Here is a 25,946-nt window from a genome sequence, read left to right as displayed (position 1 = left end):
TATACCATCACTCAACTTCCAGCAATCACACATTTCAGGCACATATTGTGATGGGTGCCAATGACAAACATACTTATGATTGGATGACCCTTGAATAGTTGTGGCTAGAAAAGCTGCCTTCGTGATTGTAGGAGGCTGGACTGGCTTGTAGTGAGTACCAAGGGGTACTTGCACCTTGCACCAGGCCCAGTTATCCCTTATTAGTGTATAGGGTGTCTAGCAGCTTAGGCTGATAGATAATGGTAGCTTAGCAGAGCAGCTTAGGCTGAACTAGGAGACGTGTGAAGCTACTACAGTACCACTTAGTGTCATATGCACAATATCATAAGAAAACACAATACACAGTTATACTAAAAATAAAGGTACTTTATTTTTATGACAATATGCCAAAGTATCTTAGAGTGTACCCTCAGTGAGAGGATAGGAAATATACACAAGATATATATACACAATAGCAAAAATATGCAGTATAGTCTTAGAAAACAGTGCAAACAATGTATAGTTACAATAGGATGCAATGGGGAAACATAGGGATAGGGGCAACACAAACCATATACTCCAAAAGTGGAATGCGAACCACGAATGGACCCCAAACCTATGTGACCTTGTAGAGGGTCGCTAGGACTATTAGAAAATAGTGAGAGTTAGAAAAATAACCCTCCCCAAGACCCTGAAAAGTGAGTGCAAAGTGCACTAAAGTTCCCCTAAGGACAAAGTAGTTGTGTTAGAGGAATAATGCAGGAAAGACACAAACCAGCAATGCAACAACTGTGGATTTCCAATCTAGGGTACCTGTGGAACAAGGGGACCAAGTCCAAACGTCACAAGCAAGTCGGAGATGGGCAGATGCCCAGGAAATGCCAGCTGCGGGTGCAAAGAAGCTTCGACTGGACAGAAGAAGCTGAGGTTTCTGCAGGAACGAAAAGGGTTAGAGACTTCCCCTTTGGTGGACGGATCCCTCTTGCCGTGGAGAGTCGTGCAGAAGTGTTTTCCCGCCGGAAGAACGCCAACAAGCCTTGCTAGCTGCAAATCGTGCGTTTGGCGTTTTTGGACGCTGCTGGGGCCCAGGAGAGACCAGGAGATCGCAAATTGGACCTGAAAAGAGAAGGGATATCGAGCAAGACAAAGAGCCCTCACTGAAGCAGGTAGCACCCAGAGAAGTGCCAGAAACAGGCACTACGAGGATGCGTGAAACGGTGCTCGCCGAAGTTGCACAAAGGAGTCCCACGTCGCCGGAGACCAACTTAGAAAGTCGTGCAATGCAGGTTAGAGTACCGTGGACCCAGGCTTGGCTGTGCACAAAGGATTTCCGCCGGAAGTGCACAGGGGCCGGAGTAGCTGCAAAGTCGCGGTTCCCAGCAATGCAGCCCAGCGAGGTGAGGCAAGGACTTACCTCCACCAAACTTGGGCTGAAGAGTCACTGGACTGTGGGGGTCACTTGGACAGAGTCGCTGGATTCGAGGGACCTCGCTCGTCGTGCTGAGAGGAGACCCAAGGGACCGGTAATGCAGCTTTTTGGTGCCTGCGGTTGCAGGGGGAAGATTCCGTCGACCCACGGGAGATTTCTTCGGAGCTTCTGGTGCAGAGAGGAGGCAGGCTACCCCCACAGCATGCACAAGCAGGAAAACAGTCGAGAAGGCGGCAGGATCAGCGTTACAGAGTTGCAGTAGTCGTCTTTGCTTCTATGTTGCAGGTTTGCAGGCTTCCAGCGCGGTCAGCGGTCGTTTCCTTATCAGAAGGTGAAGAGGGAGATGCAGAGGAACTCGGATGAGCTCTTGCATTCGTTATCTGAAGTTTCCCCAGAGACAGAGACCCTAAATAGCCAGAAAAGAGGGTTTGGCTACCTAGGAGACAGGATAGGCTACTAACACCTGAAGGAGCCTATCAGCAGGAGTCTCTGACGTCACCTGGTGGCACTGGCCACTCACAGCAGTCCAGTGTGCCAGCAGCACCTCTGTTTCCAAGATGGCAGAGGTCTGGAGCACACTGGAGGAGCTCTGGACACCTCCCAGGGGAGGTGCAGGTCAGGGGAGTGGTCACTCCCCTTTCCTTTGTCCAGTTTCGCGCCAGAGCAGGGGCTAAGGGGTCCCTGAACCGGTGTAGACTGGCTTATGCAGAATTGGGCACCTCTGTGCCCAAGAAAGCATTTCCAGAGGCTGGGGGAGGCTACTCCTCCCCTGCCTTCACACCATTTTCCAAAGGGAGAGCGTGTCACACCCTCTCTCAGAGGAAGTTCTTTGTTCTGTCATCCTGGGCCAGGCCTGGCTGGACCCCAGGAGGGCAGATGCCTGTCTGAGGGGTTGGCAGCAGCAGCAGCTGCAGTGAAACCCCAGGAAGGGCAGTTTGGCAGTACCAGGGTCTGTGCTACAGACCACTGGGATCATGGGATTGTGCCAACTATGCCAGGATGGCATAGAGGGGGCAATTCCATGATCATAGACATGTTACATGGCCATATTCGGAGTTACCATTGTGAAGCTACATATAGGTAGTGACCTATATGTAGTGCACGCGTGTAATGGTGTCCCCGCACTCACAAAGTTCAGGGAATTGGCTCTGAACAATGTGGGGGCACCTTGGCTAGTGCCAGGGTGCCCTCACACTAAGTAACTTTGCACCTAACCTTTACCAGGTAAAGGTTAGACATATAGGTGACTTATAAGTTACTTAAGTGCAGTGTAAAATGGCTGTGAAATAATGTGGACGTTATTTCACTCAGGCTGCAGTGGCAGGCCTGTGTAAGAATTGTCAGAGCTCCCTATGGGTGGCAAAAGAAATGCTGCAGCCCATAGGGATCTCCTGGAACCCCAATACCCTGGGTACCTTAGTACCATATACTAGGGAATTATAAGGGTGTTCCAGTAAGCCAATGTAAATTGGTAAAATTGGTCACTAGCCTGTTAGTGACAATTTGAAAGTAATGAGAGAGCATAACCACTGAGGTTCTGGTTAGCAGAGCCTCAGTGAGACAGTTAGGCACCACACAGGGAACATATACATGCACACCTATGAGCACTGGGGCCCTGTGTGACAGGGTCCCAGTGACACATACATATAGGCCACAAACCTATGAGCACTGGGGTCCTGACCAGCAGGATCCCAGTGACACATAACAACCATACTGAAAACATAGTGTTTTCACTATGAGCACTGGGGCCTGGCTATCAGGATCCCAGTGAGACAGTGAAAACAGTGACAAACACCCTGACATACACTCACAAACAGGCCAAAAGTGGGGGTAACAAGGCTAGAAAGAGGCTACTTTCTCACAGTGATACACAAATTCAAGAGGAATCCTGTGGGAAAAGAGAAGGAGCTGTTGTCATGTGAATTTGCAACACATATCCTCAAAAACACGAGCCCATTCAGTGAATGTGTGTATAGTACAACATGTTATGTTGTAGGTTTCTAAAGGGTTACTGGTAACCGTTGGTTTACACATATCACCATGGGTCAATAATGCTACCACACATACCTAGCAAATGTAAGGAGTGAGTTTGTCAACTGCATGCCAATTACACTGTAGAGTGTTTGCAACACACAAGGTAAGGCACTGTCTGACTGGCTACCCTGCAACCACAAGGCATCCTGGGGTGGGAAGTTATTCAGATATGAGCATAGGTACCACAGGCTTTTTATGCTGGTATTACCCCTATCATTGCCCATCTGTTGGTACAAACCTATCAACAGTATCCAGTAGGCCATTCAAATTTCAGCTGTGTGAATCATCCTGGACACATGACTATGGAGTAACTGAATGCATCCCTAGAGGCTCACAAGTGTTACTCAGTGTAATCTGTGTATTGTAGTTACCTTGTTGGTGCATCAGTGCTGGACAACAAACATGGATAATCTGAATGACTAATGTAAACATGTAGATGCCAACATGGGACTGTGGAAAAGGGTCACAAATCCACCCAATCTGCATCACAATTCCCTCAACACCTTCATGCACATGAACCATCCATGGCACAGTCCAACATGGCCAATGTGAGCAACAGAATGCAGGACACAGGCCAAGGTCACATCAATTAATACATCCTTGTTTATACTTTACTGGTAATGTCTGGCTAGTTTGGGACAGAGCCTAGTCCACATCAGTCTCATTACCTGTCACAGTGTTAACCACCATGGGTATTTCATGTGTATACCCACTGCTATGCACAAGCAACACTACCTTGATGCAGAGTTTAGTAATGGTGTGATGTATGCTGCCTTGCTGTCCGTAGTATGTCAGAGCTCATTCAAAGGCATGCATGATGGCCTACCATTGCACCATCATCATGACTGAAAATCATGTGAAACACAAATGATGTGAAATTGTTTAGTCAGGGCACCTTCACATGCTACCACATTTGGAAATATTACCTTAAGTGCCACAATATTTCACAGCAAGTTCTGTGTGGTATGAGTACTGCAGGTGCTAAATAGCCATTTGCACACAGCTTGTGGTCCCCCGGGGTCCATAGAAATGTATGAATGTGCTGCATATGTGTGTGCAGCCATTCATGACAAAGCTGTGGTGTTGAGAGACTTACACTGGCTGTGACATCAACAGAGGGTGCACCCTCATGTGGAAGGGTGCATGGGTACATGCCAATATGAACCCTACTCAGATTCAGACTGTATGCAGTATGTAAGATGTGGGGCTAGCCCCAAAGTAAATCTCTGGAGGTGTACTGGCAGGGTGTCCCTTGTTGAAAGCCCCCCGGAGGGGTGAACAGGGGCAAATGGCCCATCCATACACCACTGTACATGTGTGTCCAAGCTATTCCAGCACTTGCTGCATGGGAGACTGTAACTCCCCTAAGTTGACTGAAGGCCTGCTGTTTGCACCTTGGGACACAGCACAGTTTGGCACAAGTCTGTGGTGTCTTAGATGTGTGTGTGTGCTGATCCCAGTCGATGGCAAGTATGCAGCATCCCTGGGGGTATCTCAAACAATATAATCAGGTGACAATACATTGTTGGCACATGGCAACCATGTAAAGGTGTGCCATTACACAGACACAGGGACTGTTACCTATGCATAGTCTGATCCTAGCAATGCCTGCACTTTCACATATGTACACTGCCAGCACACACATTGGACACATAGAAAGGCTGGAAGCATGTCAACCAAACTCTTCACAGGCAACACAGCAATACCTATAACATTTTACATACATTCCACATCATACTACACATAAAACAACATATTTTCCTCATTGCTTCAAAAAAATAGACGCAGGAGCCCAATGAGTGCTTTTTCAGCCATTGTGTCAGCCAAAATTTACTCATCCTCTCAATGCATCAGAAGCACCTCATTGTGCTTTGTCAGGCCTTGCGTGTAATTCATGCATTGGTGTGAAGCATAAAACGCATCCGCTGAAAACGTGTTGCATCCGCTCAGGCAGTGATGCAATGGAGCAGCCATGTCGCAAACCAGGAACTGTGAAGTTAGTTTAATGTTTTCTTCAACACACAGTCATATTGTCTGTGCTTGGTAGAGGTTGTATTGTGGTGTTGCTGGAGAGAGGAGTACTTGTGTTGGAGGTTGCTGTGCTGTCTGCTGTCCCTGTTGTGTCCCTCATGTCTTCATTGGCCTTTGTATTTGTATTTTCTATTGTATTGTACTGTGTTTTGCCCAGTGTATGTCTTTGGGGTATTATAGTTGTTAGGGGTAGTTGGGGTCGTTTTTGAATTTTTTAGTTTGTTTTGCATATTGTGTTTTGGGGAGGAATATGGTGAGGAAGGGTAATGACTGTGACTGCCGAGCAGTTTGGAGGGTTTCTTTGGCTAGTGACGTACTACCTGCCCAACTTGGTGGTTATGGGAGGACATGTTATAGAGGGGTATAAACACAATGGGAGAAGGTCCATTTCCTCATGCAGCGGATATTTGAGGTGGACTGTACAACTCACCAAATTAAGCATCACTGGGCGGACTTGATCAGCAGGGAGCGTGACCTTGTTGACCACCTCAGAATAGAAGTTAGTCGAACTGTTGGTAAGTACGCATGCTTTGTGAAGAAATCTTTGTATTACACTTGCATATAGATGTTTGGTGGCCCTAGGGCCTCATTTACTATGTTTTGATGCAGGGCAGGGCCACAAGTCTTGTTGCTGACCTGCCCTGTGTCCAATAAAAGGGCAGGAATGAGTTGTATCTATTAGATACTGCACACTCCTGTCATTATCCCATGCACCGGTGCACAAATTGTTGCTAAGCACCAACAGATGCACCCTTGTGCCATGATGCAAGGGTGCCTGTTTTTCAGGGATGATTGTTGACATGCAGGAAGTGACACCTTCTGGAGCACAAACAATCATTAATAGCATTTTCCTTTGTCTGCATTCTACAGCACACGTACAACATGGAAAAATTGGGGAGAAACACTGCTATTTGTCACCATTGTGCCACTGTGTTGCCACTATTGAGATGGCATAGGAATCTGATGCATTCTCAGACTTCTGGATATTGGCTTGCACACTGTGCCACTGGAACATCAATAAAATGATGCCCCAGTGGCACAGTGTGCCACCAGGATTCGTAAATGAGGCCCATAGTGTCATTGGGTCACATATGCCAGCCCACAAATGCCATCACCCCACAAAACATATTTTTAATAGACAAAGCATGACAGTGGCTTAAGAATACTGGCTGTCATGTGCCCACACTGAGCAGTGACACTAGCATACTTGGTGTCCACTTTCTCTGTTAGCACTAAAGTGCACATGTTAACAGATGTGCTGTGCCCAACCTGAGGAAGTGTGCACCTTTACAATTCATGGCCTGCTCCCAGGACACTTTCTAATTTGTGCTGCCCTGGGGGATATGCTTTTTCAAGATCCATCCTATTTTGTGACACTCCAGTTAATCATCTGTCACGCAAATGAGGCCTGATGTATGTAACTCTGTACATAGGTCTGACATGTGGACTCTCAAACATCTGAATATATCTCACACATGTGTCTTTCAGATATTAAGATACTGAGTTTCGGAGATGCACAAGACATGTATGTTTAATGTCTTAGACTATACCAATACTGATATTGATGTGTGTGTCAGTTTTTAAGATACTGAACTTTGAGGATGCACAAGACATGTATGTTCGATGTCTAGGTCTAGACCGATACCGATACTGATAGACAAATACCAATGTCTGTTAAATGAGGAAACAAAGATGGCTAACTTGTGATGTATATAGCACAGGCATATACATATGAAGAAAAGAGTGAAGCACAGGTATTGCTGGTCCTGGTTTGAGTGTGATCTGTGATAAATGGACAATATGCTCATTCTGCTTCAGGAGATTAAGCAGGTAGTACAGAGACACCAAGGGGCAGAATGAGTGATAAGGACCCTTTGTTCCTTTGTCCTTGTAGATAGTTGTTTTTATTGTAGGTGTTTTAAATAGCTTAGTTTAGGTAGGTTTGCGTAGTGTAGGATAGTGTTAGTAGTTATAGTCATAGGGGTAGGTACATTTTGGGGGGTTTGGTTTCATTAGGTTTTTTTAGTGAGTGGGGGGTTGATGTGTAAGTTATGTGTTTAGAAAAAAATAAAAAAATGCAAAAACAAAATTACAAAAAAAAGAAATAACAAAAAAGATATATAATTGATTAGGCCTAAATGATTATGTATAGCTGTAGTTACTGTTGTCTTTGTCTGCTGATGTGTTTTGAGGGTGTGTGTGTTTATGTTTGTCATGTAGTTTTAAATGAATAGAGTAATATAGGTCAAGTTAAGACAGTTATATGTAGTAGTTAATGTAAGTTAGTGTAGGTTAGGTTGGGAAAGTTATGTTTTATTTGTTAGGTAGTTGTAGTTATATATATTTATGTTTTAATTAAATTTAGTGGTTTGCTATATGTAAGTCTCCCTCATGATTTGCAGTGTGGGAATTACCATGTCTGTCCAGGTAATGTTAGGTACATGCCTTTGTCTTTGCTAGCAGTATTTTCTACATGTGTGACTAGGTGATTTCTCTATGAACATATAGCTGTCAGGTTGACCATGGAAACACACTAGCTATCTACAAACATAATTGAGAAGTGTACATGACAATCTGGATGTGAATGGATACACAGCCAAACACAGGTATTCACATAGAGTTGCTCTTGGTAAGTCAGTCATATGACATGCATTGGTGGGATGTTGTTGTTATTGCACTCACCCCAATCAAAGGATTGTTACTCACACACTGATGCCTGCCCCTAACACACTCAGACTTGCAACATTTGCTTGTCATTGCAATGTTGTTTGATTGTTACTATCCAGTGTTAGACCAGACCCCTGTGGTGTGAATTACATCAGCTTTCACAATGACTCATGGCACCTGTTGCACTTTGTGCTTGGGAGCCTCAGTAACTACTTGCTCGTCAACATACATATAGGGTTCAGCAAATATGTCTCACTCTGTTTGTGTAGCTTTGTCTCTAGCTCCAATCCACACATGTTCCTTTGGCAAATAGTAAGCGTATCTGCATGACACATTGCAACATTTTCAAATTAGTCCTGCTTCAGACCCACCTACAACTGACAGATTGTACTTAGTGCATGTATTTACAAGTGATAAAGGATATGTTGTTTAGAGGGACAATTAATGAGACAACAACCCCAACAGATGTTTCAAGCCAGTGGATGCTCAGACAGAGTCCATGAGGAGAACATGTCATGGGACATGTGTAAGAGAGGAGTGCTTCAGTGAGGAGGAGGACCACATTGCCATTAGGGTAGATTGTCCACTATAACAGTCCATAAATGTGTGAGGTCCACATGGGAGAGTCAAATTGAAAACGGTGCCAATTGATTTGACAGTGGCATGTTGTTAAGCACAGGACAAAGAAGAAAGTGTGTATGTGCCACAGAGAAATACTACCAGGCACCTTTTTGGGAAAAAGATGTACAGTCCTCATCTTCTTCCTCCCGATGTATGGGGGTATCGCCTGTGAAAGGGGTGTTGTAGTTGTTGAAGTTCAGGGGCTGAAGATGTGGATGGCATGCTTTGATCTGTGGCAACACATAAGGCAGCACAGCGTCAAGGAGGATCTACTGGTTTTGCAACACAGCAGCAACGTCAATATCACAGCGGTAGGCATCCATGGTGGCTATGTGGGAGTCCTGCTTCCGCTCCATGTATTTCAAGACATTTCTGATTTCCCCCAGCTGGTTGGCAACCTCACTAGTGCCGCTTTCATAGGGTATTTGCTCATGCCTCTGCCTCATGACACCAGTGATGTCAGCCAGGGACTGCTGGAGGCCACAGAAAGTAGGTGCCTTGTATGGCGGAGGAGTTGTCCTTATTTGGACTGAGACACATATGGACTGCCACTAGGGTGCCCACCGTGCTCTCCATCCCCACCGACACCTGACCTGCCATCTCCCTCTGGACTCACACCACAGCCTTTTGAAGAGACAGTTATGAGTCCTGGGAGTCCTGGGATCTGGGCGGGCTGGCAGGTGGTGTCTGTTAGATGTTGGTGGATCCATTTCCACATGCAGTGGCTATTTTAGGTGCTGCAGCGCTGTCAAGCCTCCCTGTGACTGGAGATGGGATCTGCTGGGAGTGTCCAGATGTATGATTTGCAGCCTGGCCACATTGACAGTCCACAAATGTGTGAGGTCAACGGGGAGTATGAAATTGAGGACAGTGCCCATTGCTTCACACTGGCATGTTCGTAAGCATGGGGCAAGGGAGAAAGTGGGTAAGTGGCACAGGGAAAGGTTACCAGGAACTTTTGTGGACGAAAGAGGTGAAGTCCACATCTTCCTCCTCTGATGAGTGTAGGGCCTCGCGTGAGAGGGGTATTGTAGGTTCCAGAGTAGAGGGAGGCACACACACATCAGAGGCTGAAGATGTGGATCTCTTGTCCACAGCAGCATTTATCTGTGGCAACACATAAGGCAGCACAGCAGCAAGGATGATCTGGTGGTTTTGTAACACAGTAGCAACATCACAGTGGTAGGCAGCCATAATAGTAATGAAGGAGTCCTGCTTACGCTCAACGGACTCCAAAATGGTTTTAATTGCCCCTATTTAGTTGGCAACCTCGCTGGTGACACTTCAGCAGGGCATTTGCTCATGTCTCTGCCTCATGATACCAGCAATGTCAACCAGGGACTGCTGTAGGTCACGGAGGGTAGAGTAGGTGCCTTTTATGGTAGCAGAGTTGTCCTTATTTGGACTGAGACACATATGGACTGCCTTGAGGGTGCCCACCATGTCCTCTATCCCCACCTGTGCACAATCTGCCAGCTCCCGCTGGGCTTCTATCACAGTCTGTTGGCATTTTAATTGTGAGTCCTGGGGGTCCAGGGCTCTGGGTAGGGTGGGAGGTGGTATATGTTGGATGGTAGGCAGATCACCTGGAGACCCTGCAATGCTGTTGAGCCTCCCTCAACTAGAGCTGGTGTCCATATGGAGCTCAGGATTCGCTGGAGGGTGTCTGTGTTCCGGGCTTACAGCTGGTCATCCACATCAGCGGTAAAGTCCAGGACAATCAGTTGCCCCCGAGGTATGGGTTCATCCTCTAAATGAGGTAGAGAAATTGTAATGCTGATCTTTTTAGATGTAAACATGAAATATAAGTTTGACTTTCAAGGTTTTAGATTTAGCACTTTCAGTTTAACAGTGATGTGTGGTACACCTGTTAGGCATGGGTATTGATGCGAGATGTCACAATATTTCTGTTAGTGATGACAGCATCTCTTCATTGTTCTTATAAGCAGTGTGTCCGTACTCTGAGTGGATAGACCCTGTCCTACTGGGTAGTTGACAATCACTGACATTCCTCCCATTTCATGACACTCAGAGTTATTTATCTGCAGAGGATCACATGTCATGTGACTCAAACCCACGTCCTTTTATGTGTACATGCCTCCTCTGATCAGCCACTTTTGGGTCCTGGTACATGGGTTAGTGTCACACAGGAATGCTACCCAGATCATGTATTCATTCTCTCATGCCTACAACACACAGATTATGAGTGATCATATCCAGTGGTGCTACATGTTGCTTTGTTATTGAAAATTATGGGTCTGGCATCTCCCCACATTGTAGTAGTGTTGCAAATAGTGGAAAGAACCTACATATGATTCCCACATCACTATACCCATCCACTTCACCCCCGGTGCTTCCATGACTCTTGCCATTTGTGATGACTAAGTGGTTTTTGGTATTTCTTGTCAGGTCCGTAATTGACATCCTCCAAATTTTTTGGGTGCTTCCATGACTCCTGCCAATTTTGATGACTAAGTGGTTATTGGTATTTCTTGTCAGGTCCCTGTTTGACATCCGCCAAATTTTCCATGTGGTACCTTGGGACAATGTTGCATTATACCCCCTTCTGGGAGGTGCTGCATATTCCCCAAAGTCCACATGACATGTAGGTGTAGTCCTCCAATAAGTTGTTCTCTGCCTCCCTCCTCAGGTGTGACACAAACGTTGCACAGTCAGACCCAGCAGTGCATGTGTATTTGTGTGGCTACATTGCAGGGCATGTGTCCATTCCCACCTCTCCAGTAATCACAGTCTCCCCATTCATACAGAAGGGCAGTTTGACATGCACAGTTAGCACCTATGATGTACAGCAGTAGCAGTGGCCCACCAGGCCCAAACAGCATCATTAGTTTGTACACACATGGTCCTGTGGTGTGCTATTCTTGCATTCCTCACTTACTCAGTCCAATTGAGTAGTCCTCAGGTGTTCCTGTGGTCACATGTGTGCACTCACCCTCCATGTACGGTCATCTGGGTGCAATGTAGGTTTTGTGCAGGCTACTATAGAAGTGACTCGTGCCATGTCCCTGTGTATGGATACCGCCCATAGCCCACGCCTGACCCGTCTCTCAGATGATTTGTTTCTCCTGTGACAGAGCCATTCCATTCAGATGATTTACATTCTAGATTAGTGAGCATGCTTGGTGTATTTTTCCAGTCCATGTTTTTTGCTGTGTATTCTAGGAGTTGTAGCTGTGGTGAGTACTGTTCTTCATGCACTGCAAGTGCCAGAATACAAAGAAAGGTAAGCATGGACTGATGCTGCACGTCACACTTTGCAGGGAGTAAGGTGACTGGTCTGTACTGGGCCATGCAAATTGTGACTGGTCAGTGCACATTACATTTTTTTTCTGTTTAACAAGAGATGTGCCAGCATGCTACCCTTTGGCCTGCAGACAGTGGGTTGTAGTGCTGGGACATAGCTGCCTGCACCTTACGACATAACCTAGTTGCTACATTTCCCCTTGCTGTGACTTAACCTGTGGTTCTTGTTGCTCATCATAGGCCGCAGTGTCCTGTCCCAGGACTCTTGTCTCTAACTTCTCAGGGATGATGGCTGCCACCATCTCCTCAAACTCATCCAGCGGCTCCTGGGGGCCAGACTTCCTCCTCTGGTCTGCAATGCTGCCTTGCAGTTGCTGGCCAGTTTCTCCTTTGTCTTATGCTTGAAATCGTGCCAGCGCTTTTTACAATCGATCTCTGTCCACGGGCTGCCACAAATCTCAAGGGGAGGGTGGGGTAGGAGAGATAGGGGAAACGATAAAATTAAAAAAGTACCTATCCTGCCGCTGCTGTCCCTCACACCTCTTTTCTCCTGATGCGGATGGTGTCACAGCTGTCTCTAGGACACTAGCAAAGTCCTCTCACACAATTCTGGTGCTGCTCTCATGCTATCCCAGCATGAGAGCAACACCAGGATTGGTCTGAGGGGCTTGGTCTGCCATTCAGACAGTGTATTGGAGTCTGTGCTGTTTCTCCAACCCAGGTTAGAGAAATCTAAGTGTGCAAGTCAATCTGGCCAGCCTAAAACAGCCAGCAAAACTGACATGTGCACTTAGATGCACTCCACTCCTCCTGCCCTTACCCCTGGCCCAGCCACACCCAGCCCTGCACATGCTGGCTCGGCCAGCAACTGAAAAATAATACAATGATAAAATATTGTTTTATTTTCTGCTGCCGGCTCGTAGCCAGTGGGGCGATGCTGCTTTATCATTGTGGAGGAGCCACCCCTGCTATATTTGTACTTACATTTCCTCTTCCCCTTCCCCTGAACGTCTGTCTGGACATCCTGCCTGGTACTGGGTTTGCTGGGGTTGTTCTGTGATCTCTATTCTCATGGGTTCTCCACGTTTGATTCTGGAGTGTGTTCTTTTTTTTTTTTTTCAAAATGCAGAGTTTTTAGACTGTTATACATTCTGCTATTCAGCCTAGCATCACTTTTGCAGCAATAGCATAATTGTTTTTACAACGAGGCACACAGGCTATTCTCACTTTTTTTGCCACTGCCAAGATCCTAACGCCATGGTGTACTGTTTTTTAAACATGGCGGAAGCATGGTGTTAGGATCTGTTGTACTCCAGCATTCAACTTTTGGTTGCATTGCAGCATTGCAGCAGAGATGCACCATTTCTTGAAAATGAGGCCCATAGTTTTATTCATCACAAATTTGTATTCATTACAGATTTCAGTAACAAGTGATGCAGCCAGCAAAACTGACTTTTCAATTAGATGCACTCCATTCCTCCTGCCCTTACCCCTGGCTCAGTCACGCCCAGTCCTGCACATACTGGCTCAGCCAGCAGCTGAAAAATAAAACAATTATAAAATATTGTTTTATTTTCTGCTGCTGGCTCGTAGCCAGTGGGGCAATGCATCTTTATCATTGTGGAGGAGCCACTCCTGCTTTATTTGTACTTACTTTTCCTCTTCCCCTTCTCCTGGAAGTCTATCTGGACATCCTGCCTGGTACTGGGTTTGCTGGGGTTGTTCTGGGGTCTCTATTCTCCTGGGTTCTCCATGTTTGATTCTGGGGTGTGCTTTTTGGGGATTGTTTTCAAAATGCAGAGTTTTTAGACTGTTATACATGCCGCTATTCAGCCTAGCATCACTTTTGCAGCAGTAGCATAATTTTTTTCCAAGAGGCACACAGGCTACTGTCACTTTTTTTGCCACTGCCAAGATCCTAACGCCATGGTGTACTGTTTTGTAAACATGGCGGAAGCATGGTGTTAGGATCTGTTGTACTGCAGCACTCAACTTTTGGTTGCATCGCCGCATTGCGGCAGCGATGCACCATTTCTTGAAAATGAGGCCCATAGTTTTATTCATCACAAATTTGTATTCATTACAGATTTCAGTAAAAAGTGATGCACAGTGAATGGAAAATGAATAATTGTAAGCCATAGTTCAATATTTGGCTTTGGACATTGTGGAACATAAAATTATAAAAGGATAACAGTGAATAACAAACACTATAAATTTCTGTATCCATGACACATAATAGTTTGCCCCAGCAAGGAACAAGATGCTGTTTGGAATTATTTTACCCTAAGACAAAGAAGAAAAAATTCCAACAATGTGTGGTTCCTTGATAGGATTCATGGTGTGCGAACAAAGCCCTTCTGCAAGCAAGGAACCAGATGCTGTTTGGATTTTTTTTTTAGGCAGAAGAAAAGAACCAGTTACCATCTGTCTCCAGATGCTGTTTTAGGATTTTTTTTTTCCATTGTTTATTTATTCATGTGCAATAAACCTCGCTTGATAATAGTGAACAGTGAAACATGATATGCTTAAAATTAGAGTACATGTATCATATCCAATCAAAGTCTAAGTGGACCAACAACTACAGAAGTATATTCAGGGTCCCAGTTCTGTGGTAATACGAGAAAAGGTCAAGGCGTTGAAGAGGGTGAGGCTTAGGAGAAAAAAGATAAAATAAAGGGATCATGGTATTCGGATCACATGGCTGAAGCATCCTTAGGCAACTATCATCATAACTTTACAGATCACTTGAGCAAAACATTCAACAATGTCATAGTGTTAAACAGTTATTTGTATCAGTAGTTTGCTTTAATACCCTGTAGGAGAGTGCAGGGAATTTGTAGAGGTAACATCCCCAATACATAATTGTACAAGGGGCCACCCCCATATTTATCGTTTGGACCTTTCCCTGCAATGAAAGGAAGTGCGTCATCTTAAGAAAGTAGTGCTTAGGATTCTCCACCACAGAGACAAGGTTGTCCTTCACTTGTCCAGTGAGCCTTCTGTTAATGTGAACTCCCAGTTAGGTAAGACCCTTAGAATACTATTGCATACCCTGTTCATAATCCTAGACATTGAAAGTGCCTCATATTTAGCACAGTAAATTTTGTATCCAGGAAGACGCAAGAAGTTGTTTAAAATCAACACCGCAGCCGAAATGGAGGATTCCAGGTTTGATAAGTCCTGTCTGGTACCATGGTGGATATCGAAGGTGTGCATCAGTAAGCCCCCAAATTTGATATTCACTGTAGAAGAGTCATACATGAGTCTCAAATTGACTATGCTGTTCTCTCCTAAACCCATCTCAGCCATTGCCAAAACACACAGGGCCATTTAACATGAGCAAATGCCTTCCTGGTGTCTAGCTAGAGGTCCAGTTTGTAGTCAGCATTGTCTCTCAGAAGCCAAAGTAAATGTGCCTGTGTCCGAATGTGATTTCGGGAGGAGCGACCCAAGACCCAGCCCAACTGAGAATGGTGGATGAGCTTCAGAATCACCTTGTGCGGTTGATTTGTGAGTTTTTTGGCCAATAAATTCAAATTGATATTGGTCAGTAAAATGGGGTGATAACTTGCACAATCTAAAATGTCTTTATTTTCTTGAAGAAAATGGTGATGGTGGCTTTATTCAAAATAGTACACAGGGAGCTCGCCGCTTTACTTCTTGATATGCTGTATTCAAAACAAATGCCAACTTTAGCTTACCAAGGTCTTTTCAGCCTTCACTGTATAATTAGACTCCAGGCATAATTTATCCAGTTTGAGCTCATCGTTAATTGTGGGTTTTGGCATCTCTATGTAACAGCCATGGAAGTCCTGGATCTGTTGTTCCAGCAATTGTTACCTGAACGAATGTTATGTATCACAATAGCAGAGTCTTGCATCAGTGCTCCACGTATGCTTGCTTTCCAAGTCATTCATAGTGTCCTACAGGAGCCCATAAAAGCTTCATTATCTGCATTATGCAAGCTAATGTGAGATCTGAGGTGAATGTTCTGCCTGGACAGCTTATATGCAAACACTCTCTTTCTCCATCTGATCAAGGGAGGTGGCACCAGCCCATGTCTAAGTCTAGCCACTCTAGTCATGAGCTGATAGGCAAGCTTCCAACAGATCACATCTTGTCGCACCTGGGAGTATCTGCCTTTGAAGAACAAAATAATCAATGCACAATTGGGTACTGTGGGGGAAGGAAAAGAAGGTCACATCTTTAGTCGTGGGTGGAACAGGCACTACACATCTTTTATAGCATGATCAGCCAGTAGATACTGGAGTAGGGCCCCATTGTGATGATTGTGGTTACCCAGTACGATCCATGATAGGATCAAGGGACAGGTTCCAATCACTGGCTATGAGTAGAAATGTATGTCCAAATAAAATCGATAGTCAGAAGAGATGAGTCAGAAAGTGTGTCTTATCTATCTTTGGGCATAGACCGAGCCCACAGTCACTCCATTATTGATGATACGAAGTTTAGTGAAAACCCACAGGCCTCCATCATCCGACTAGGACCTCAACGCTCTGCATAGTAGTCCCCATCCTAATGCGATTGGCTACTCCACATTTCTTGGACAGGCTATGAGAAGGGGGCAGCTCATTCTTAGCACAGACCAATCTTCAACTGCTCACCACCATGCCTACCAACTCCTATTTGAGTTTGAGGAACTCCTCCACTGAAAGGTGAGTTTCCTGAATGAGTGCAGTGTCAACATGCTTTGTGTTGAGGTAGTGTATGACTTTTATACATTAATATAATGCAATAATCCATTGACATTCCAGGTGTGTAAGGATAAAATAAAAAAATGGCTCACAGAGCCCTATTGGCAGTACCCTCGTATACAGGGATTAATAACATGGAAATACTGCATGGGGACGCCATCAGTTCTAGGAGTCATTGGTGCACCATGAGCACAGCCCATGTGGAACACAACCCAGGGGAGCAAAGTGAGGGACGGAGGAAGTGACCTGATGAAAATTCATCAGAACCTAGGGAGCCAAGAGGCAAAGGCAGGTGGGTAACAAGACCCAACCTAATACCCATAGGTGCATAACGGAATAGTCTGGCTCTAACGGCCCACCCGTTACCGTCATGAGGGTGGCAATAGGATAAACAATGCCAATCTCAAGAAACAGGTACAGCCACCCCTTCCTCCTCACACCACCCTGCATGTGAATAGATCCCAATAACTTATCCATCCCATCAGTCTCACTGTCCACCGGTGGCAGTTCAGGTGTAATCTCAACATGTTCTTGTCTTGATCACTGTGGAAGGTTTCCTCCACCTGTGAAGACCGGCCTGGTCTGATTCTCTGTAGGTCCCTGCTGATGGTTTCCAAAGTTTCAGAAGGTTTTGCTGAGGCAGCCTTTGGGCAGGAGTTCCTGACATAAAGGTAGATCTGTAGCATTGAAAGGTGAGGAAATATTAACATCAGATTCATCCAGGCTATCCAGAAAGGACCCTAGATCATTTAGCACAGGAAAGTCTTTGGTCTTACCATCCATTGTCACTAGCATTTGCTGAAGATCCAGGAGGCCATATTTGAAGTCCCAGCAGTGTAGGCGGATCTTAGGGCCAGGAATTCCTTTTGTTTGATTCTCATCACTGAAGAGTAATCCACAGAGTTGCCCCCATACACTAATGAGCCTTTGTCACTTCCTGTCTCTTGTAAAACAGCGCTGGTATGCTGATTACTGAGGGGGCACACAATGATTGGGCATGGGGATGCTTGGTGAATGATGGAGTGAGGTGGGATGAGATGAGTCTTCCGGAACTTCAGTGGTTCAGTAAGTTGGAGACCCAGCATCCCAGCATTTTACAAAGGAAGAGCACCATGTCCCATTTACAGCAAATGCCAGAACACCAGGAAGAGCATCATCTGCCAATCGACTGTGTTCAATCTGTTCTGGTAGGTGAAGCCTACAGTGCTGCACAGCACCCAGAATCATGACAGTGAGTGCAGCCCTGCAGCACGTAGTCCTGAGCAGTAGCAGAGCACTAAAGCTATCATAAGTTACCGGTTCTCCAGGCTGTGGGAATGGGAACAAAGAATATTTGGGTCTAGAATGAGTGATCCATCCATCAGCCCACCAGGCATTCCCTGATCTCGGAGTGCAGCCTTGATGATTCAGTGTCTACTGTAGCTGAAAGAATAGGGAGGAAATGGGATCTGCCTGCAGGCAGTAGCTTATCTAATACAGAAGGAGGAGCACCCCTGGGTGTACAACTTTCCATTGTTGACCTGTGGTCAAGAGCTCATGTTAGAGTTAAGGTGCCAAGGAGCGCAGCACAATGTTTGAGAGCAAGTCTGCAGGGGGGACACCCCTACCTTAGTGGGCCCATCATGGCAAAGTGTCAAGCTCTGGGTACAGGCCACAGAGAAGAAGTGTGGGCAAGCAGGTCACAGGAGGCGGGAAAGCAGAGCGAGGAGCTCTACTGAAAAAGCCTAATCCAAGATGGCAGTTGTTAAAAGCATCTCTATGAGATGACTTGTGCTCGTCATCACTTAAAATCCACCAGGGTTGGATCTACCAGGGAAGGAGATATGCAGAGCCCTGAGGAGCTTCTACACTATGGGAGAGAGGCCGACCCCCGTACAGTGAGCAACTGTCTCAGTTGGCTCTTAGCCCCCCTCTGTTTTAATTTTATATAGACGCTAATAAAATATCCAAACAGTATATCACTCTTTTCAGTCTGTTCACCAACTCCACTCCCAACTTTTTTAGTGCTATATACCAAGATTTTTCTTCATTATGGGAATATATATCTAGGAAAGCTCAGACAACTTACACAAAGGAGCTGGTTTAGAATTTGGCAGGCAGTTTATGCCTTCACAATGGTGAAGAAGTACCCTCTTTGCCAGACTCTTGGTCCACCCACCCACTTGAAAGCTGGTCAGGCAAATAATATGTCAGTGACAGAGACACCATGGCTCCATTGCAGCATACTCCTCTGATGGTCCAAAGAAGTATCAGCCATCGGAAGTAAGCCATCTGACCTTTCATCCAATTTACAGTGGGCGTTCAGATTAATTTTTGTTTGCTGTCACCACTAAAAAAGTCACCCCAACAGCATGGAAGAAAAATTCCATGGTATTGGGGCTAGTAGTTTTATATTTTTCAAAAACAAATTCCTAATTTAGAAGAAGAAGTAAAAAAACAGGAACACATTTCATTTCCTTCATATGTTTCACCATAAAATACTGGATTCATATCTATTACAAAGAACAGTGAAAAGCGTTAAAGGTGGGAACAAATTTAATTTTTCCCCGCAAGTCCAATTCATACCCAACTTTATCTACATGATTGAAATAGTAAAGTACTGGTTAAATTCTTTGTTGTTTGCCAACAATATAAGCACTTCATAGTGCAGTACTTAAACCCATATCAAAATAAAAATATTTGAGGAGATTTAAAAACAGGTATAGAACTCAAGTCTCTTTTTAATTTTGCTTCCTATTCTTTAGGATAACCTGAACCATAGAGCCCCAATTCAACTGTCTTATGTAAATACCAGATATGCATGATCTCCATACCCTATTTTGTAGACAATTTAAAAAGTGAAGTACTAATTCATTACAGCCCTCATCTTTCTGTTTTGTTATGAAATGCAGATACAAATACCTTCTCTTGGTTTTCCCAGTACCTACTTAATATTTCAATAAAAAAAGAGGAATTCTCACACCTTCAATCGTTACAACTGCTCTTCTTATATAAGCCAGATTCAAATGTACCAGAGCCCGTATTATAAAGGAGAATGTTCACAGATATACATTGAGTTTAGCATCTGTGTTCAGACCCCACTGTATTTCAGTTCCAATGGTGATGATCCATTTTGTCTCTGATGACCTCAGGGCCGTCTCCTGGTCTCCAATTCTCACATTAGCCTTGACATGATGGATCCCATAATAGCTTAGACCACTGTTTTCCCATTGTGTTGTTCCCATATGTGTTTTGCTATCACATAGCAGTAATATCTGTACGGCAACTCTCTTAAATGTTCACTATAAAACAAAATAGCGGCCACAACTTTCCTGTCACATTGCAGCCAGCAAATGAGATCCTTCCTGTGGAGCGTGGATCTGCAGATCCACCTGCAGTGGATACACAGAAGATTCACATCCCTAGATATCTATATTTTTTGCCCTTTAATATCTCTAAAACCACACCAATTCACACAAAGCTTGCTTTCCAGGCCAAAAGCTAGCTTTCTGCCAAATTTAGTGTAATTGCGTCCAGCGGTTAAGGCTGCGTTCATGTTAAAAAATGCATGAGGAAAGTGTTTTGGGACTCCCACTTGATGGATCACCCCAAAAACTTTCAAGACATCAGCTGAACTGACTGAAGTATAAGTCTTGAATATTTCGTGAAGATTTGACAAGCGATGCCAAAGTTATTGGCAAAAACAAAAAACAAAAAATGCTATTCCTGTGGAAATGGAAACTAGGTCCTAACTATAACTACCTACTGGAGACTGCCAGTAAATTATATATATATATATGTATATATATATATATATATATATATATATATATATATATATGTATATATACATTAGAGACATTCTTAGTCTCCTTTCTTAGTCATGAAGTTTCATTATTAGGGCAACACTTGCTTTTTGTCACTGCTTTTATTTTGGCTGAACACCAAAATATCTGAAGGAACAGAAAGGTGTTTGTAATTGAATTTTAGAGTGGCAAGTTGGGCAGTGAGTGAAACTTCTATATAATTTCGTGTGGAGGAACAGCTTCTGTCCAAGTCTGCCTTACCACATAAAGCATCAACCTTATATTACCGCCTCAATTGAGAGATGGTCAGGCTACAGCTGTGCAGTGATGGGACACAGGTTAGATTCAACTAGAAGTTCAATAACATCCAACAAGTGGCACTTCAGTTTTAAGACCTTAAGGACCAGATTTATGGAAAGTGAGCAGGCGTTAAAAGTGCTGTCAAAAATGGTGCAAGGAAATCTCATAGATTTCCTTGCACCATTTTTCCGGCTCCCATAATGGGTGAACACCCTCTTTGCATACATTATGCCTGGAGCTGGCACAATGTAGCACAAAGGGTTACAGAGAGGTGCAATGCATGCATTGTGCCACTCTGTAAATACGGTGCAGGGATTTCAGCTTCGCTGGGCCACATTAACTTAAAAAATAAAGTTGTTAATGTGGTGCAAAATGGCACTAGGGGACTATAAATATGCCTCTACGTGTTGGGCCGAGCATCGGAGACACCTTGTCACAGAGTGGGAGGGGTCAGCAGTCTCTATGATCCCGTCCTATTCTATGACGAGGCAGGGACTGCTCCCTCACCTAATTGGCAGACATAAAGTCAGTCAATGAGGTGAGGCAGGAATCTCAACCCTCCTTGCACCTCCGAGACTTCCTTCCCATAGAGCTGCAGCACATACGTGTTTGGTTTTTATTGACTGTTTGGTGTGTGAGTGTATGTATGAATGTGTGTGTATTTGTGAGTAAGTGTTGTGAATGGGTCTATGTATGTGTGCCTGCATGTGAATGCCTGGGTTAAAGGGAATGTGAATGTGTGAGTGTTTGCTCCCTACCCTTCTAAGTTGTACTTACCGACTGCTACATCTCATGCAATCTCTCTCTTGCCATCCATCCATTATCTGTCTCCCCTTCACACCTTTTTCCCTTGTCCCTCTTTGATCGTATTCTTTGTACACTCACCCACCCTACATCTCCTTCTCTCTCCCTTGAAGCCTCCTGTGCTTGCGATAATTGACCGTGTGGAGCTGGGGAAGGCTACAGAGGCATCAGGAGCGCCCATGGTTTTAAAATTCGAACGCCAAGGGTTCCAGTCCACTAGGGAAATACTCAGTGGAATAAAAGGCCTGTCCAGCCCTGTCCGTCTCTGAACTGAATACTGCTGACACAGTAAAAGCGAGATAGTTCAGTTACAAACATACCAAGAACTCTACTTGAGTGCTGGCCTTTAAAACAGATTATAATCGTAACACCACCTTTAAACTAACTCCGTAGCTGTTATTTCAGCACATTCGTGAACATTATCATCAACATTGATCTAGTCCTCCAAAAGTTTGGATGAAGAATAATTGCGAAGATTGTTGGAGAGGTGATCAGAACACATGCTATTGATTTGGCTTGTGCTGCAGGAAAGGGTAGGCGTTGCAACATGTCTGGTCCCATCTGTTCAGCTCTTATGTACATAGTAACGCTGCCAGCTAATGGGTTATTCTGCAGAGCTCTGCGAGGTGAAGCTGTCAGGAAGTGGATGCTGCCTCTATCTATGTACTTCTGTAAATATGATACTTTCTGTCTCAAGGACGGACAATGGGAAAACGTTCAGAGTACTGCCTTCATCCAAGATAAACGATACAACTTGTCTTTTTTAATATTGCTTACAATGATGTTTTAGCCTTTTTGCAATAGCTTTTCTGCAGTTTTAGTCAAACAGAGAAACAGATACGTCTTACACTTGCATAAAGAAACTTTTGTGTGTGGAAAATACGCTTTCACATTAATGCCATATCTCGTTCGTATGGTGGAGACTAGTGGTACTTACTTCATCATCAAATTACTAATTCAACGGACTTCTAGATCCGAAAGAGCATGTTACTAATTCCCTGAATCGAGTGCCAAAGCAGCTCATATTGCATGGCAAAACACACAAAATTCTGATTAAATATATTTAAGACTGTACTTCTGTCGTTTTTGTGGGGTATACCTAGAACAGACTAATTTACAAGAGAAGTGTAAATTGTGTGCGCCCTCATGAGCTATTTTTAATGCAAAGATGAGATCCAAGGACGAAATACAAACAGATTTTTCAGTTACAAAGTCTGTGATTCGCAAAAACACAGTCTTTATAACTGCAAATTCAGGAACCCCTTTTTAGGTTTCCCCTGCGCAGTGCTTGTGCTGTGCTTGTGTAATCTATTGTATTTATTATAAATCTTAAAAGGGGCTCACATCCTGCCCCTCCTTGCTTTCATTGGGTCCTGTGCTTGCTCCTTGCTTTTCCCCCATTTCTATTGGCAGGCACACAATTTTCTTGCATTTACCAATGCTTTTTCTAAGTGTGCTTCTCTTATCAGTTTCCATATGCTTTGTGGGTCTTTTTTAGGTCGAGCCTAGGCAGCACTTGTGCTGTTGTTAAGTTCTGCACATTAAATTATTTCAAACTGTTACTGAAGGGCTCAGCTGCTGCTCAGGCTGGGTGTGCTTGGGTCAATTTCACACTCTGCTCGAGTGCGCACCCCACCGTTTCCCTGGGGCACAAACAAGGACCTCCTTGCGGACTCTAGTGTTCTTTGTGCACTTTGCAGTGCCCCTGGGTCCAAAGCAGACATCCACATTTGTGTGCTTTTAGGGTGTGAAATCACCCCTGGGCGGAATAAAGATGCTGTTGGGCATTCCCTTGTTTTTTATTGGTTTGAGTTGCCCACACCTTTTTCTTCACCTCCTTTGACAAGAAAACTGTATACTCCACATGTGAAAGAAATCTTTGAAACGTAAATGCATTGCTTCCACAGTGTTTCCGTTCCATATGGGGGGGCTTTCCTGCCAGTTCAAACACATGGCCAGTGGCCAGTAGGGGGTCATATTGCACTCGTGTTCTAATCTGAAGCAGCCTTTACACACCTCTAGTCACATAGCTGCCTCCTATAGAAAGAGGAGCCTTTTGAAAAAAGTCAGTCAGTTAAGTTAATAAATCAGACATGTCAATCAAACCACAGAGTTAACAGTGATATACGTACATAGGCAACCACTCGGTTATTTATAAGAACTTCTCACTCTGTAATTTATAAGAACGTCCCCATTAGTTCAAGATAGGAAAATAATTTGATGAAGCATAAACATTAAAACCATGCAACATGGGAGATTTTCAAGTACTGAATTTACTCTTCAAATTGATTTTAAAATGAGGGCATGAGGTCAATAATACAAACTGGGTGTGTAGTTTAGCTGCCAGTAAAGTGGAGCTTATACAAGTGATGTTCCTGTGCAGTACATATAGGTATACATAGAACCGCCTGCTGATAGTATTGTGTGCGTATTGATTTGAACATAAATCTCATTACCTGCCTTCCTGAGCCTTCTTTGAAACTCAAAGGCTTCCCCTGACTGATGGTCAAGCTACAGCATTTGGACTCACACCTGATGGTAGTGGGCTTCCTAGAGGTCATGGAAGCTGCTTGCTGGTCTTTGTCAGCAATATTGACTCACCAAGATAAAACAACAACAAAAAACGATTAATCAAATAGGGCCTGATTATGGCCGTGGCGGAGAAGATTTCTCTGTCCCAAATGTGACGGATATCCCGCCTGGCATATTACAAGTTCCATTACATCCTATGGAACTTGTAACACAGTGTACCGGATATTCGTCACATTTGGGACGGAGATATCCCCTCCACCAAGGTCAGGATCAGGCACATAGGTGAAACCTAATTCATTAGTGCTTGTTTTCTTTGAGGCATATGCAGGGGCATAGCTACCACTGCTGCAGCAGGTGCAGTGGGACCATCACTCAGAGCTGTCAGGTGCTGGTCAGGAGCCCATTGAACCCTCTAAAATGCTTTGTTTGTTTTACTACCCCAACAGCAGTCAATGTTGCCATTTTCTGTGATCACACCAGGGCCCACTCAATCAATCAATCAATCAAAAAAAAATATAGAGCGCGCTACTCACCCGTGAGGGTCTCAAGGCGCTGGGAGGTCAAAAAAAAGGAGGGGGAGGGGGGCAGGGAGGGCCAGGGAGGGTCACTGTTCAAACAGCCATGTCTTGAGGCTCTTTCTTAAGAGCAGGAGGTCTTTTGTTTTGCGAAGGCTAGTGCGGAGGGAGTTCCAGGTTTTGGGGGCGAGGTAGGAGAAGGACCTGCCTCCTGTGGTGGTGCGTTGGATGCGGGGGACTGTGGCTAGGGTGAGGTCGCCTGATCGGAGGTTGCGTGTGGGAGTGTGGAGGTTCACTCTTTCGTTGAGGTAGGTTGGGCCGGTGTTGTGGAGGGATTTGTGAGCAAGAATGAGGATCTTGAATGTGATTCTCTTGTCAATGGGGAGCCAGTGAAGGGATTTGAGGTGCGGTGAGATATTTTTGCGGCGGGGGAGGCCAAGGATGAGGCGTGTGGCTGTGTTCTGGATTCTCTGGAGTTTGCGTTTCAGTTTGAGTGTGGTGCGTAGAGGGCGTTACCGTAGTCTAGTCTGCTGCTGATGAGTGCATGGGTGACTGTTTTCCTGGTCTCTGGGGGAATCCATTTGAAGGATTTTTTTAGAGTGCGGAGTGTGTGGAAGCAGGAGGAGGTTAGGGCTTTGATTTGCTGTGTCATGGAGAGGGAGGGGTCTAGGATGATGCTGAGGTTGCGTGCGTGGTTTGCGTGGATGGGTGCTGTCCAGGAGTCGTCCCATGTGGTTTTGTAGGGGCCGAAGATGATGATCTCGGTTTTGTTGGAGTTAAGCTTGAGATGGTTTGTAGTCATCCAGTTAGCGGTGTCGAGGAGAGCAGTGTGTAGGTGGATTTTGGCAGTGGTGGGGTTGCAGGTGAGGGAGAGGATGAGTTTGGTGTTATCTGCGTAGGAGAGGATAGTGATTCCGTGTGCTCGGAGGGTGTTGACTAGGGGGATCATGTAGATTTTGAAGAGTGTGGGGCTGAGGGAAGACCCTTGGGGGACGCCGCAGATGATCTTGGAAGTGGTGGATTGGAAAGGTGGGAGGCGGACTCTCTGGGTCCGGTTGGTGAGGAAGGAGGTGAGCCAGTCTAAGGCCCACTGGAACAATGTTACGCTACTGCACCCTTGGCACACTTGCTACACCACTGGGATGGTGATTGGAGTAAGCCCACACTCTTTGCTATTTAGAATGCAGCATATCAATGGTTTGAGGCTCCACAAGTGGTCACAAACAGTAGTAAGTTACTGAATCCCGACATGGGGTGCTTGCAGATTGGC

Source organism: Pleurodeles waltl, chromosome 5 (assembly GCF_031143425.1).
Source record: "Pleurodeles waltl isolate 20211129_DDA chromosome 5, aPleWal1.hap1.20221129, whole genome shotgun sequence".
NCBI lineage: Eukaryota > Metazoa > Chordata > Amphibia > Caudata > Salamandridae > Pleurodeles > Pleurodeles waltl.
This window is presented reverse-complemented; position numbering follows the sequence as displayed.